The sequence below is a fragment of the Cupressus sempervirens genome, chromosome 8 (assembly GCF_028749045.1).
Source record: "Cupressus sempervirens isolate cs-2001-9-10 chromosome 8, ASM2874904v1, whole genome shotgun sequence".
NCBI classification, from domain to species: domain Eukaryota; kingdom Viridiplantae; phylum Streptophyta; class Pinopsida; order Cupressales; family Cupressaceae; genus Cupressus; species Cupressus sempervirens.
This window is the reverse complement of record NC_143125.1, coordinates 141,231,848-141,245,878: the sequence shown is the minus strand read 5'-3', so window position 1 is coordinate 141,245,878 and position 14,031 is coordinate 141,231,848.

The window sequence follows — 14,031 nt, the reverse complement described above, 5'->3', positions numbered from 1 at the left end:
TCAGGCTGTGAAATTTGTTGTTCTCAATCAAAATCTAAATAAATAAACAAATCTAAAGAAAAATTGTAAAAAACCTACAAAACAATATAAAAAATGTATCAAATAATGCAAAAAGGAATTTAGATAACATACAGTGTGCTCGTGATCTAAAAATTCAATGGCAAGGAGGCATATTTGCAAGGTGGGTGGTGAAAATCTTGGTTTTTTGCAATCCATGTACATGCTACTCCAAGGAGAAGTAGGAAAAAAAAGTGAAAATGAATGGGCTGTGGGTATGCAGCCCATTTTTAGTATTTTTTCTTTTTTAAAAGTGCATGCATGCTATAGTGCATACACGCTATTGAAAATTGAAAAAAAAATGTGTCACCTTTTTGGCACCACAACTTGATGTACTAACCCACAAATGACTCTCGAACTATCATCATTAGCTAATTGATGGAATTGACCTTTAGATCATCATCACCCAAGTCTAGCTAGATTACTTGGTCATCTAGCAATAGTGGTTGAGCAGGGGAGTATAAAGTTAGGTTCTTAGTATGGATACCATTAGATATTGTCATCTTCCCAGATTGGCAAGCTATATAGGCATCTGTAGTAGCTAACCATGGTCACCCTAAAATTAAAGGATATCCACCCAAGTTAGCCTTTGGGGAAAGGACACCAATGTCTACTGGATACTCCAAAGAGTTTAAGGTGACTATTACATCTTCAATCATCCCATCTGGCTTGATAGTAGAACTATTAACAAGATGAAGTATGCTTGGTGTTTCTCTGAGACCAATGATATGCAATTGAGACAATACCTCCTTTATCATGACATTTATGGATACTCCTATGTCAACTAAAGCATTTTAAACTTGAATCCCATGAATAGTGATAGTAACCATAGGACTCCCAAGGTCAGAATATTTGGGTATAGTTAATTTATCCAACATTAAATCAGATAATTGTCCTAAGATGTGAATGGTTTTTGGATCCTTCTTTCTTCCTAACTATTTGATACATGCTTCCTTGATGGCTTTAGTATAGGCAAGAACTTTATTGATAGCATCAAGTAATGGTATTTTTACTATCATTTTCTTTAACTAATTAAGTAAATCAATCACTACTTGGTTTTCTGCTAGCTGGCCTTGTTCTATTAACCTATGAGGAAATGAATGTTCTTTGGCTACTAGAAAGGTCTGCTGAACTAACACATCCACTTGTTCAGTTGGGGAATCTTCAACTTTAGTTATTATAGGATTTTAGGGTGAAGGAAGAGTAGTGCCTGACCTTAAGTGGATATCATTCAAGGAAATAACACAACTCTTATTGGATATAATCAATTAATTGTGTGTTGTCTTTGATGGTACACAAATGTCATATCAATTGATAGACAGTGCTTATTGAGCTCACCTGGTTAGTGAAGATATTTTTCCTTGTCTACTGAGCATTCATAGGCTTACTTTGAATAGATGATAGTGTCTACTGAGCTCACTCAGGCATCGAAGGAATTTAGGTAGAAAAGAGTGTTAACTAAGCTCACTCTATTAATGAAGGGAAAGTTGGATAGAGTTAGTATTCACCAAGATCACTCAGTTGCCAAAGGATTTTTGCAAGTTCATAGTGTTAACTGAGTTTTTGTTGGTTAACACAAAAAATTGTTCCAAAGATAGTTTCTACCGAGTAGGGTCGACTTACAAATGATTTTTCTTATTTGGCATATGAAGCTTAATTACTTTATGTATTGATTCTAGTCGACTATGATGATGAATATTGGTTATTGTAATTTGAATTTAGGCTGACTTGAAAATCTAGAAGTTATAGATAAAAGGTCAAGTTGAGATTTCTAGTGTGTGTGCAAGTGTGTTGATTGAATTGAAAAGAAAAGAGAGGAAGCAAACTTGAAGGATAAGTAGGTATCCTTGTGGAGAAGAAAAGTAATATTCAATCAAGAGGGATCAAGTTTAAGCAGAAAAGAGATCTAGATTCAACAATTTAGTTGGATCACAATTGGGTCATTTCATTGTTACTCTCTAACCATTGTAGTAGTGATCTAAAATCTCTTAATAGAGTTGGTTTAACAACTAGTTGTAAATCCTCTAACAAGATGGCAATTCCATTGAATTTTTTTAAGACCTCTTGCAAGGACACTCCTAGAAGGGTGATTAAATCCTCTAATAGGATCACACCTATCAGTGTGTTTTGTAACCTTTAACAGGCTTGGGGCCTAACATGACTCACTTCATAAGAGTAGAAAACAATAACTAGTTACATTGGTGTTTTTTGCCAAATTGGATTTTCACATTAAATCCTGGTGTCTCATGTGTTCATGTTATTTCTCTTATGCTTGAAAATTAATTACTAATAATGTTTAAGACTTGCTAAATGCAATTTACTTTGCATTTATGGAGCATCACCAAAAATTAGTTTTCTTAGTGTAAATTTTAATGTTGCCATCTAAGGGATCTGGGATTTATTTTAGTGGTAACTGATTCACCCCTCCACCTCTTAGTTACTCCTTCTATATTTCCAACACTTGGTATTAGATATTTTAGTGCTTGCAGGAAAGGTTTCAAGGACCTAAGCTAAAGATCATGATGTCTTACAAGAGAGAGATTCCAAAGCTAAACAGAGATAACTTTTCAACATGGCAGGGACTCATGAGACTTCATTTGGCCACCAATAGTGATTCAGGCTACAAATACCTTGATGAAGAATACAAAGCTTCTACTAGTACATTATCTATTGGAGATCTTACTGAGAAAAAGAGCCATAACATCATGATGATTAATATTGCATCTTCTCTCACATGTGATGAATTTGATGAGATCAAAGGCTGTAAAACCATTTTTGATATGTGGAACAAGCTAAAGGATATCTATGGTGGTGATGAAAATTTAAGGAGAGCCAAAGCATAAAGCCTTAGAGGATAGTTTTTTAAAATGAGAATGAGAGAAGATGAAAATGTTGCTAAATATGTGGAAAGAATCAAAGCTAGTGTCAGTGCAATCAGAGCTTTTGGAGGAGAAATCAAGGAAGAAACTATTGTAAGTAAAACTCTCAAAAATTTTCTTCCCATCTATGCAATCAGAGTATCTTCTATTCAAGAAAAGAGGTGTGATCCAAATCACAAGTTAAGTTTGGATGCCCTAGTAGGAAGATTGATGGCTTTTGAACTAGAAAACTTTGACAATTATGTTCTAGCCTCCAAAAATGTTGAGTTTGCATTTAAAGCTAAACTCCCACTCAAAGAAAAAGGAAAGAAAACAAAGGACAATCATTTAGAAAGTGAAGAGGAAATAGAGGAAAGTTCTGATAGTGATCTTGAAGTTGTTGAAGCTTTACTTTCAAAAAAACATTCTAGAGGTAGAGGAAAGTACAAAGGTAAAGTTTCTTTAATCTATTTTTCATGTGAAGAAATTGATCATATTTTTGCTAGGTGCTCAAATAGAGAAAGAAAGGATGAGAAGAAGAGCCACAAGTATAAAGGAAAGAAGGAATCTAAAGGTCATGAATCCTACAAAGAAAAAGGTAAGAAGACTTTTTTTATGGCTAAAGGTTCTGATAATAGTGAAGATGAAATTGTGTACATTGCTATAAAAGATGAATCTGATGAAGAAGAGGATAAGATGGCACTTATCTCTCATGTTAGTAAAAACAATACATGGATCATAGATAGTGGATGTTCACATCATATGACTGGAGACAAAATAAAATTTGAATACTTTGAACACTATTATGGAGGTAGTGTAAGGTTTGGAAACAATGAACCTTGTTGCATAAAAGGGAAAGGTCACATCTCATTAACCAATGAACTTGTATGTGACAATTCCTATTGAGTTGAAGGAATGAAACATAACCTACTAAGTGTGGCATAGCTAATCAACATTGGATTCAAGGTAGAACTCATGCATGGCAAGGCAAGACTACTAGATGATAAAGGAAATCTAATTGGATCAGGAAAACAAACAAGAGGTAACCTATTTTATATTGATCTTGGTGATTGCTCATATTTTACTGCTCAAATGGATGAAATTTGGTTATGGAATAGAAGAATATGTCATGTAAACTTTGATAATATGGTCAATATAAGGAAAAAATTTAGAAAAGTAAGAGGTATCCCTAGTTTGAAGAAACTAGATGTTGGTTTATGCAAAAATTATCAAATTAGCAAAATGGGAAAGACTAGTTTTAAGAGCAAAAACTATCAGTCTAAAGATGTTTTAGGAATTGTGCATACTAACTTATGTGGACCGATTGGAATAGAATGTTATAGTGGAGAAAAATTCTTTATTCTTTTTTTTGATAACTACTCTAGAATGATGACTATTATGTATCTTAGAGAAAAGTCAAAAGAATTTGAGAAATTCAAATGGTATCTAGGAAGAGTAGAAAAGGAAACAAGAAAAAGATTGAAATGCTTAAGATCAGATAGAGGTGGTGAATTCATCTCCAATGAATTCAATAATTTTTGCATTGAAAGAGGAATCAAAAGGTAAGTATCAACCCCTAGCACTCCTGAGCAGAATGGAATAGCTGAAAGAAGAAACATATCTATCATAGATTGTGTAAGGACTCTAATGATTGAACATAACGTTTCTAGCAAATACTGGAAAGAAGCCATCAACATTGCAGTTCATACTTTAAATGAAGTATAGTTCAAGAAGGACTTAGATAAAAATCCCTATGAATTATGGTTTGGCTACAAACCCAATGTAAGTTACTTAAAAGTATTTGGTAATAAATGTTATATCTTGAAAGAGTTTAGAAAAGGAAAATTTGATGTGAAAGGTGATGAAGGTATATTCTTAGGATATTCTTACATGTTACCCTACTTTTAACACTAGCATTCTAAACTTTCAAGTCAACTCCCTAAAGTAAATTTTGTTCAATTTTTAATCACTGAGGATAGTTTATGAAATATAACCTATGAATAAGATAGAGTTATGAATATATGCTGAGGTGGGACCATCAAATTCAAAACTTCAAATTCTACTTCATTCTAAGATTAGGTTTACAGAAGGCTGAGTTGTCAATACATTCTAAGGTGCAACATACTTGTGCAAAGTTGAACTCAAACTTGAACCAAAGGTTTCAAGTTCAACTTCAACTTCAAGTTTGAGTTAAAGCTTTAGTCTATAGAATCAATGTTCAAAGAAATGGAAAAGTTCAAATATGTGGCTCATAGATCAAATGCTCAGATTCATTAGTTCATATTTGTGGTTCAGAGTTCCAAGCTTCAAGCTTAGCGGTCCACTTTGCCATGTTTTGAAATGCAGATTTAGAGGATAGGAATCCAATGGATGTTATGAAATGGTTTCATTAAGAAAATTTAAGGCCAGGTTCATGATGATAATGGCATGGTCAATATAGAACCAACATTGGGACTACATTGTTATCTTTCTTGTTCACATATGGGAAAGTTGAACTTGAAGTTGAACCTTCGGGTTAGTTCAACTTCAAGTTCGAAGTTCAAAATCAGGTTAGTTCAACTTCCAATTCAAAATTTTAATGGTCATTTTGTTATGCATAAAATACAAAGTAGGTGTGATGTTATAAGTTTCTCAAAGTCCAAGATCCAAGGCCAGAAGAGGGTGGTGGATAATGAGATGTACAACTAGGAAATTCTAACATGTGATTCATGTGCAGGTATTGGTGTATATATTGTTATAAGTATTAATACAACCTGTAACCACAGATTTTCGTTAGCATAAAAAAATAATAGTCACAATGCAGGGGGCATAAATTTTAGCTCCACTATTGGATCTTATTGAATTTTGGATATGTTGTCCAAAATCAAGTTTTCTAAATCTACACCCAAGAAATCTTCAAAATTTGGCCAAAGTTAAAATTTATAATGGACTGTATGCTAGTATATCAACATACCAACAAATACAAATGTGCTGCTATCAAAAAAATAGTTATGTTGTGGAGCCCAAAAGTTTTAATCTGACTATTGGATTGAGCTAAATTTCAGATATGTTTGAGGAAACCTAATTATCTAAACTCTCTCCAAGCCGTTTTGTCAAATTCAATAGGGATCAAAGGTTATGACTATTTAAGTGCACCAGTGTATAAATTACCAATGACTATCACTAAGATAAAAATAGTGATTATTTTTGAAAAAGATAAGAGGCAAGATAAGCAGTAGATTTGAATGATGACTCAGCATAGTAGTGGTAGGTGTCCATAAGCAGAAACTTGGATGAATGAAAGCAATATCATAATGTTTTATTAAACATTATGTTTATTTTTAATACATTACCCTTCCTCAATAATAGATAAAAGAATATGTAATTATTTAAAGATCATGTGAAAACAAAGGAATACAAGTATTTTCAAGAAATAGTTATTCAAACTGAAATGGAACGGATAGAAAGAGAAGATAAATAGGCCACAAAATGAGGAGGGAAGGGTTCTCTTTTTTTTTCCAAGCGGGAGTTCTATAGCTACTACTATAGGGAGAAGATATTTCTATTTTGTAATAGGGGAAGTAGTTTTTCTTTATGCATATCGACTACGATAATGTGATGGAACAATACTATTATTGTTTTATCATGTTTATGAAATAAAGAGGGACATAAGTGACTAATTTTACAGTCATATACATTTGTGTTTCTGATCTGGAAGGATTCTAAGTCCTTTTATTTCTATTTTAGATGTAGTTCTTTATTACTATGTTGGATGTGATATATGTAGTCTTGTGGTTATGTATTCATATTTTTGCATAAAGATGTTTACAACTTTCTCTCTTTCTCCATTTTCTCTATAATATGAAAACATGGTAGATACTCCTGTGGCTGTTTACTAGTTTTTTTATTCATTTCTAGTTTAGCAATCTGTTAATTGCATTTATTCCATATTGATGGATGAATGTCTTAAAATCCCTTCATATCTTTAGGTTAAAGACATAACTAGGTATCACATTCATTGAATATATTTTATGAGGTAGTTATACCTCTCAATTTAGAGGAAGATTATCAATAAAATGATAATCTATCCAATTGTTAGTGCATTTTTCTTCTTTTGAAACATATTGAGTCATTGTTTACATTTCTATTCGAAGGACAAAACTGTTTACTAACACTACAAAAGTAAGGCATATAAGTGTTTCAACTTGTCTACTCATAAAATCATAGAAAGTGCATATGTGAGAATTGATGAGTTTGCAAAAAAGACTGAAGAAGAAAGAAAAAAGGAATTAGAAGATTACAAAATATTTTTTTACTTTGAACTTGATACATTGCCAGGCATATCTAATAAAAAGGAGACTTCACCTCCCAAGTCTTCCATAGTTACTGAGCTGCAAGAATACAAACTAAGTCACGGGGACCTGATTCACATTCTGAAGCTATTAAGTCAATACCTACTAAGTCAATGCCCAAGCCTAAAGTTGAAATTCAAAATGAAGACAGTGCAATTCATTCTAAAGGCAAAGAACTTGTATTGGCCAAGTATGTCAGAAGGCATCATGCACTTGATCAGATTATTGGAGACAAATCAGAAGGTACCATGGAAAGAAGCAAATTAAAAGGTACATGTTTACTTGCTCATTTTGAACCTAGAAGTATTAAGGATTCTCTAGAAAATAAAAGTTCGATTGAGGCAATGAATGAAGAAATAGAACAAATTAAAAATAACAAAACTTGGACTATTGTTCCTAGGCCTAAAGATAAAAATGTGATTGGAACAAAATGGGTATTCAAAAATAAGCTGAATGAAGATGGACAAGTATCAAGAAATAAAGCCAGATTAGTGTGTAGAGGATATTCTCAAGAAGAAGGAATTGATTATGGTGAGACTTTTTCCCTTGTTGCAAGATTAGAAGGTGTTAGGACCCTACTTGCATATGCAGCTCACAGAGGATTTACCGTATATCAAATGGATGTCAAATCTACATTCTTGAATGGAATTTTTGATGAAGAATTCTACATTGAATAGTCAAAAGGTTTTGTTGATCTTGAAACAAGGGAAATGGTTTGTAAATTACACAAAGCATTATATGGTCTCAAACAAGCTCCTAGGGCCTAGTATGAAAGACTACATAACTACTTGATACATATTAGTTTTCAGAGAACAAATGATAATAGTAGTTTGTACATCAAGGAAGGACCAGATAACAAAATTGTGTTGCTAGAGATATTTGTGGATGATACTCTATTTATAGGAAATGATGACCTATGCAAAGAATTTTCAAAAAAAATGAACAAAGAGTTTGAGATGTCCTTGTTTGGTGAAATAAAATTCTTTTTAGGATTGTAGATACATTAGAACAAAAATGGTATCTATATCACTCAATCCAAGTATATAAAAGAGATACTCAAGAAGTTTGGAATGGAAGATTCAAAACTAGTTGGTATGCCCATGTGTACTACACTAAAGCTTACCAAAGATGATGACTCCAAAGAAGTAGATTAGACCTCATACAGATCAATGATTGGAAAATTATAGTATGTAGTTCACACAAGGCCTAATATTACCTTAGCAGTTGGGATAGAGGCAAGATTCTCAGCTAAACCCAGAGAAAATCACATGATGGAAATCAAAAGAATCTTGAGATATTTGAAAGGTACTGAAGACTATGATTTATGGTACAAACTTGGAGGAAACCTAGACCTAAAAGTATTTATTGATGTTGATTGGGCAAGAAATCTTGATGATAGAAAAAGCACTAGTGGTGGAACTTTCTTTCTTGGTAAAAGATTGGTATCTTGGACAAGAAAGAAGCAAAACTAAACATCCCAATCCACAATAGAAGCAAAGTATGTGGTAGTAGTAGTAAATTGTTCTAACATTGTTTGGTTCAAACAATTGCTGGAAGGAATGAAGGTTGAAATCAAAGAGCCAATAGTCATGTATTGTGATAACACCAGCGCAATTAACATATTGTTGCCCCACTTTTCACCCTGTATCCATTCTTGTAGAAGTGAAGAATTTTGTGTTTTAGTTTGGTCTAGGTATGTCTAGGTCTAGATTTTCCCCTTAGATGAAAATAATTTTCATAAGATTTTCCATCTTTCCTTTCTCCCACATTTTATGGTCCGGTAGGTTTTCCTTGACTTCATGAGTCTATGGGAAACTTAGTATTTAATTCGATGGAGATTCTTGAAATTCACAAAGTTATTCAAAAATCTAAACTTGTTTATGGCTTATCATGTTTTTCTTGTGAAAGAATGAAGTTTGCAAGAAATTGAGTGTCACCTTCTCCTTGGCAGGTTTCCAACCCATGAAGGTGATTCCTTGCAAAGATTAAGAAATGAGGCTTACACATTGAGGTAAGAAGATAATGGGTTGCTTTATGGAAAATTCACATTTTCATTATAGTTTTCTACCTTGGAAAACATTTGGCATTCATCATGATGCTCATAATCATCCTTAGCAAAAAAACCCAAAAATGACTTCTCCTCGGCGGGCTTTTGACCCATGAAGTCTATTTTTTGCCAAAGGAAATTGTGAAGGAAAGAGACAAGGAAGTGGGCCCTACCTTTGAATTTCATAGTCCTTTCAATATTTTTTGAACCCAGAGGAAATGTTAACCCAAAAGATAAAGTGTGAATAAAATCTGGGTGGAAAAATGAAAATCACCTTCTCCTTGGCGGGTTTTCAACCCATGAGGGTGATTTTCCACATTCATAAAGAAATCAAATTCATAAGTAGATTGGGCTAACAAATTACACACAAGGCATCTTAAGATGTTAATGGAATCAATCTAACCACTATTGGAAAGGTATACTGAGCAGAATATGGCTAGGCAGATATTTCCTTACGGAGTACTCTATTCTTAATCCTCCAAAACTAAATGGAAAACATAAAGGTAAGTATGAAAGAAAGGAAAGTTTTCATTGGGCCAATAGAAATAGTGAAAAGACACTAAAATTTCCATTAGAAGCTCTTGCGTTTAATGATTCAAAAAATTTATCCTTTAATTTGTTTGTGTGGCACAGATCCTGAAGATTAATGGATGAATTATGATTTCTATATAGAGGGAAACATAACAATTTTTCAAACTACCACTTTTTCTTGAACTACTATGTTGTTAAATTGCACAATGCTTTCAAATTTTCTGTGCTTGCAAATTCAATTCTTTGTGCCTCATCTAAATTTAAAGTTTCAATTTACTTCTTTCTCAAACAGAATGGAAACCAAATTTGCTGGATTTGATGGGCTAAATGGGATTAAGTCCACATTGTAGAACTTCATAGATACTTCACTCTACTTTTATGATATGCAAGATTTCCAAAGGAGGTTGAGGTCAGAACTAATTCATCCTATAACTAAGAAGCTCCAAGAAAGTGGTCTAGTAGAGGTAGCTAGTTTCCCGGTGGCAGTCCAAGCTCCAGAATTGATTTATGAATGCATAAATCACTATAATCTAGATACCAGACAAATTCTGCTACTTGATCATATAGTAATAATCTCCATTGATAGGAAAACTATCATGAATTTCTCCAAGTCCCAGAATGAGAGGAGTTTTAGAAATTGATAGTAGGAAAGAAATCATGTGATCCTGGTTTCAAAAGCTATGGGGCACCAAGTTTAAGGTCCCCAAAACCCTATTTGGTACTAATCTCTAGCTTGAGATTGTAGATATTCTAGTTCTCCTGCACAGATTGAAAGGTGAGGTAGAAGCTTTAAATTTTGTTGAGCAATATTTCTTTCTAGTACAAATTATTTTTTCATATACACATCATATTGATTGGGCCTATGAGGTAAGTGAGAATTTGTCTAGAGCTCTCAGTGCCACAAATTTTTACAACACCTTTTATATGTCTTCCTTTCTAATTTATATGCTAGCATCTCTACAATTGTGGCTGGGCCTTCCAAGAACAGAAAATTTTCCCAATGATGTGAAATGTTATGAGTTCTATCCATGTTTGTAGTTGCAAAATAGTTATGTAGAATATGTTAAAGTTAATGAATCATTTACAATGAGAATTTGCAAGGAACTCCAAGGATTCCTAGAGAGGAGGTTCATCCTAGAGGCAATGGTAGCTATTAGTTAGTTCGGGAACTATTTTATCTAGTTCTCATCTTTCTCATATTTGCATCTTGGAGCCTTCGATGGATTCCCCTTGAAGTTGCCTAGGTACTTGAATGACATGATCATGCTGATAGAGATCATTAGGCAGGCAGTACAGGTGAATGTACTAAGTGAAAGCTTGAAGAAGAAAGGGTATGAATTCCTATGAAAGTTGGAGGTTACAGTTGCGAGTCCTACTCTGAAGCAAAGAATATCCTCAAAGTGTTCAAGATAAATATAAATTGGAGGCGTATGGGGTCATGAGATTTATGTTTGATCTGAATGGATATGCGAGGGACATGTTGTAGATTGAAAGTGTGATCAAACACATTACCACTATTGAAGACTATCGGGTAGACTGTAAAGATGAACTTGAAAGCCAAGATCGTGCTTTTTCCCAGCTTACAGTGGAGAAAATTGAGACATATGTCATCAATTTCAATGTTGAAGGATTGGAGGAAAATGGACAAAATATGTATAGGATTACATATTTAACTAAGATAAGGAGAATTCCTATCAGTTTAGAGCATTATGAGGACATTGAGGAGGATTTTGATGTTATGATGGCCATAATCATCAAGAGAATAGGGAAGTGGGTTGAATGGATGACCAAGAGGAGTTGGAGTAAAGGTACAACCACTCAAGCCTCTCTGGTAGCTACAATGCCATCTTCCTCCTAGAATGCTACACTAGGTGTAACAATAATTACCACTCAAGGATTAGCTCAACCTTTAGGAGGAGGTGATCAACCTCCAGACAAGAGCATTCCCATAGCTAAGACTTGTCATGGTGTTTCCCTCCCACTCATCAAAACCCAAGCTGGTGCTAAAGAAAACAAGAAAAAGGAGCCAAAGGATAGTACTACTACTCTAGGCCCATTTCCCCATGTCACACTAGTTCCATCCCCTCATGTTTCTTTGGTTCCTTCTCCCCATGTTACTCTAGTTTCCTCTCCTCATCATAGCCTTGTTCCACTAGTAAGTGCTACACTTCTACAACCAAGTGGCTCCCCAATATAAATAGTAGATTTAGGAGATGGAAAGAGTAGTAGTAGTGAGTCTACTAAGTCTTATGAGGCAACAAAGAAGACTCCAGAGGTAGATAAAGGCCAGAGCTCTTCAAAGCTCATTTCTCAAGATCTGAAGAATCGCTTCTCTTCAACTGTAGTGACAATCACTCCAATTAAGAAGAAGATATTTAGTATAGAATCATTTGGGATAACCTCCAAAGTAATGGGAACTAACTCTTGGTTGGAGGATACTCTGGAAAGAAAGAGGAAAAGGAAAGATGAAAGTGTCCCTACCAAAGACACTGTATCCCTCACAATTCATTCTGGATCTGCATTAACCAAGATAAAGAAGTATAATTGTTTTTGTATACTTGGTTAATCTAGAAATAGGGCACCTAGAAGTGGAGATAGCCAAGCCTAGAAAAGGAGGAAGGATTGAAGATATGACTGCTGATGATTTTACTCTACACTTGGTGGACCTTGGAGATGCTAGGCACAACACCAAAGTTGGTTTGTAGAAGTCAACCAACAAGGTGATTGAGGGAGAATTAGAAAGTCTGAAGTTGTCAAAGACTAGAATGAAGGCTGAGATAGAAGAATTGAATAGGTTCATCAGATAGTTGGTTACTCCATTAGCAACTATCTTTGGAGTACTAGTAACCAAAAATCCTACTGCTATTGAGGTTCAAGCCATCATGTGTCAACTTCAGGAAGATAGGCACTTTGGCCAAATTGGTAAAGAATGGATTGAGAAGCTCAAATCATAAGGAGCTTCTATTATAGAGGAAATTGGTAATGTTATCCTAAGATTGGAAATAGACAAGGATAACATCTTATCAAATAGAAATACTCTAGCTGGAGAAAGGACAAAGTGCGATGATTGTGTCTCCCTTCTGAAGATGATCATTCAAATGAAGGAAAAAGAAGCTATTAAAGAAAAAATCTTGCCAAAGGGAGATGAACCTCTATTTGAGTGGCTTTAGAACATGTAGTTCAAGACATAAATGATCTTGTCAGCTGAAAAGGGACCCAAAGAAATAAAGGATAAAGTAAAGAAGACCCAAGATAGAGGATTTGAACTCATGAAGGGGCTACATATAGATTCATAGACTAGTGGCCAAGGAAAAATAGTCATTGGGATAAATGTCATGAAGGAAAACTTCTCCAAATTCATGGATAATCTATCTAGTGTATCTTCCAGTAGTCAAAATAGAGTTGCAAAACTCTAGACACTAAGCATATGCATACACGTGGCCATGGAGGAGCTGCCAAGTCAATTGAATGTTATGAAGGAGTTGGCCAAAGAACATTCCAAATGGCTCTTGAGATACACCAACATACATGTGTGTAAGCATGAAGAACTCAATAGTTGCCGCTAAGGCCTATAGAGTGAAAGTAGAAAAAGGGAAGAAGTTGAAGTGATTCATATTTTACATCCCCTTCTTTACTTTCTTATGTAATTATTGTAATGAGAAAAATTGGTTTCTTTCCATTTGTCATTTTTGAGAAGATGACCAGATTGAACTTCCATTGTAACGGTCATCTCAAAGTCATATATGTATGAAATTGAAAGGAAATAAGAGGTCGGCAAATTTTTGGTGTGAAATACTTGACGTTGCAGAGAAAATTAATGGTATTTTTGTATCAATTATTTTCTATTCCATTTATGTTAGTTATAGTTTTATGCTTTCTCTTTTGTCTAATTGAAGCAAAGGAAGAACAAAGTTTCACTTCTCTATTTCAAAGCAGCAAATATATGTGATAGGTAGTGTCACTACATGTTCAAAGAGAGATGTTTAAAGCATTTTTCCTATTAAGTTAACTATAGTTCAGATTAAAATTAACTGAGTTCAGTATTGTTAATCACACTATTAAGCTTTATAAGTTCATAACATTGATCAATTCTTTAGAAATCCTTTTTGCTTGAGTTAGATTTTGTTTAGGTCCGGCTTGGTTCATCTCTTCTATTCTCAAGTCAAGAACATACCCCCATTTTAGTTTTAGAAAAAAAAACATAATT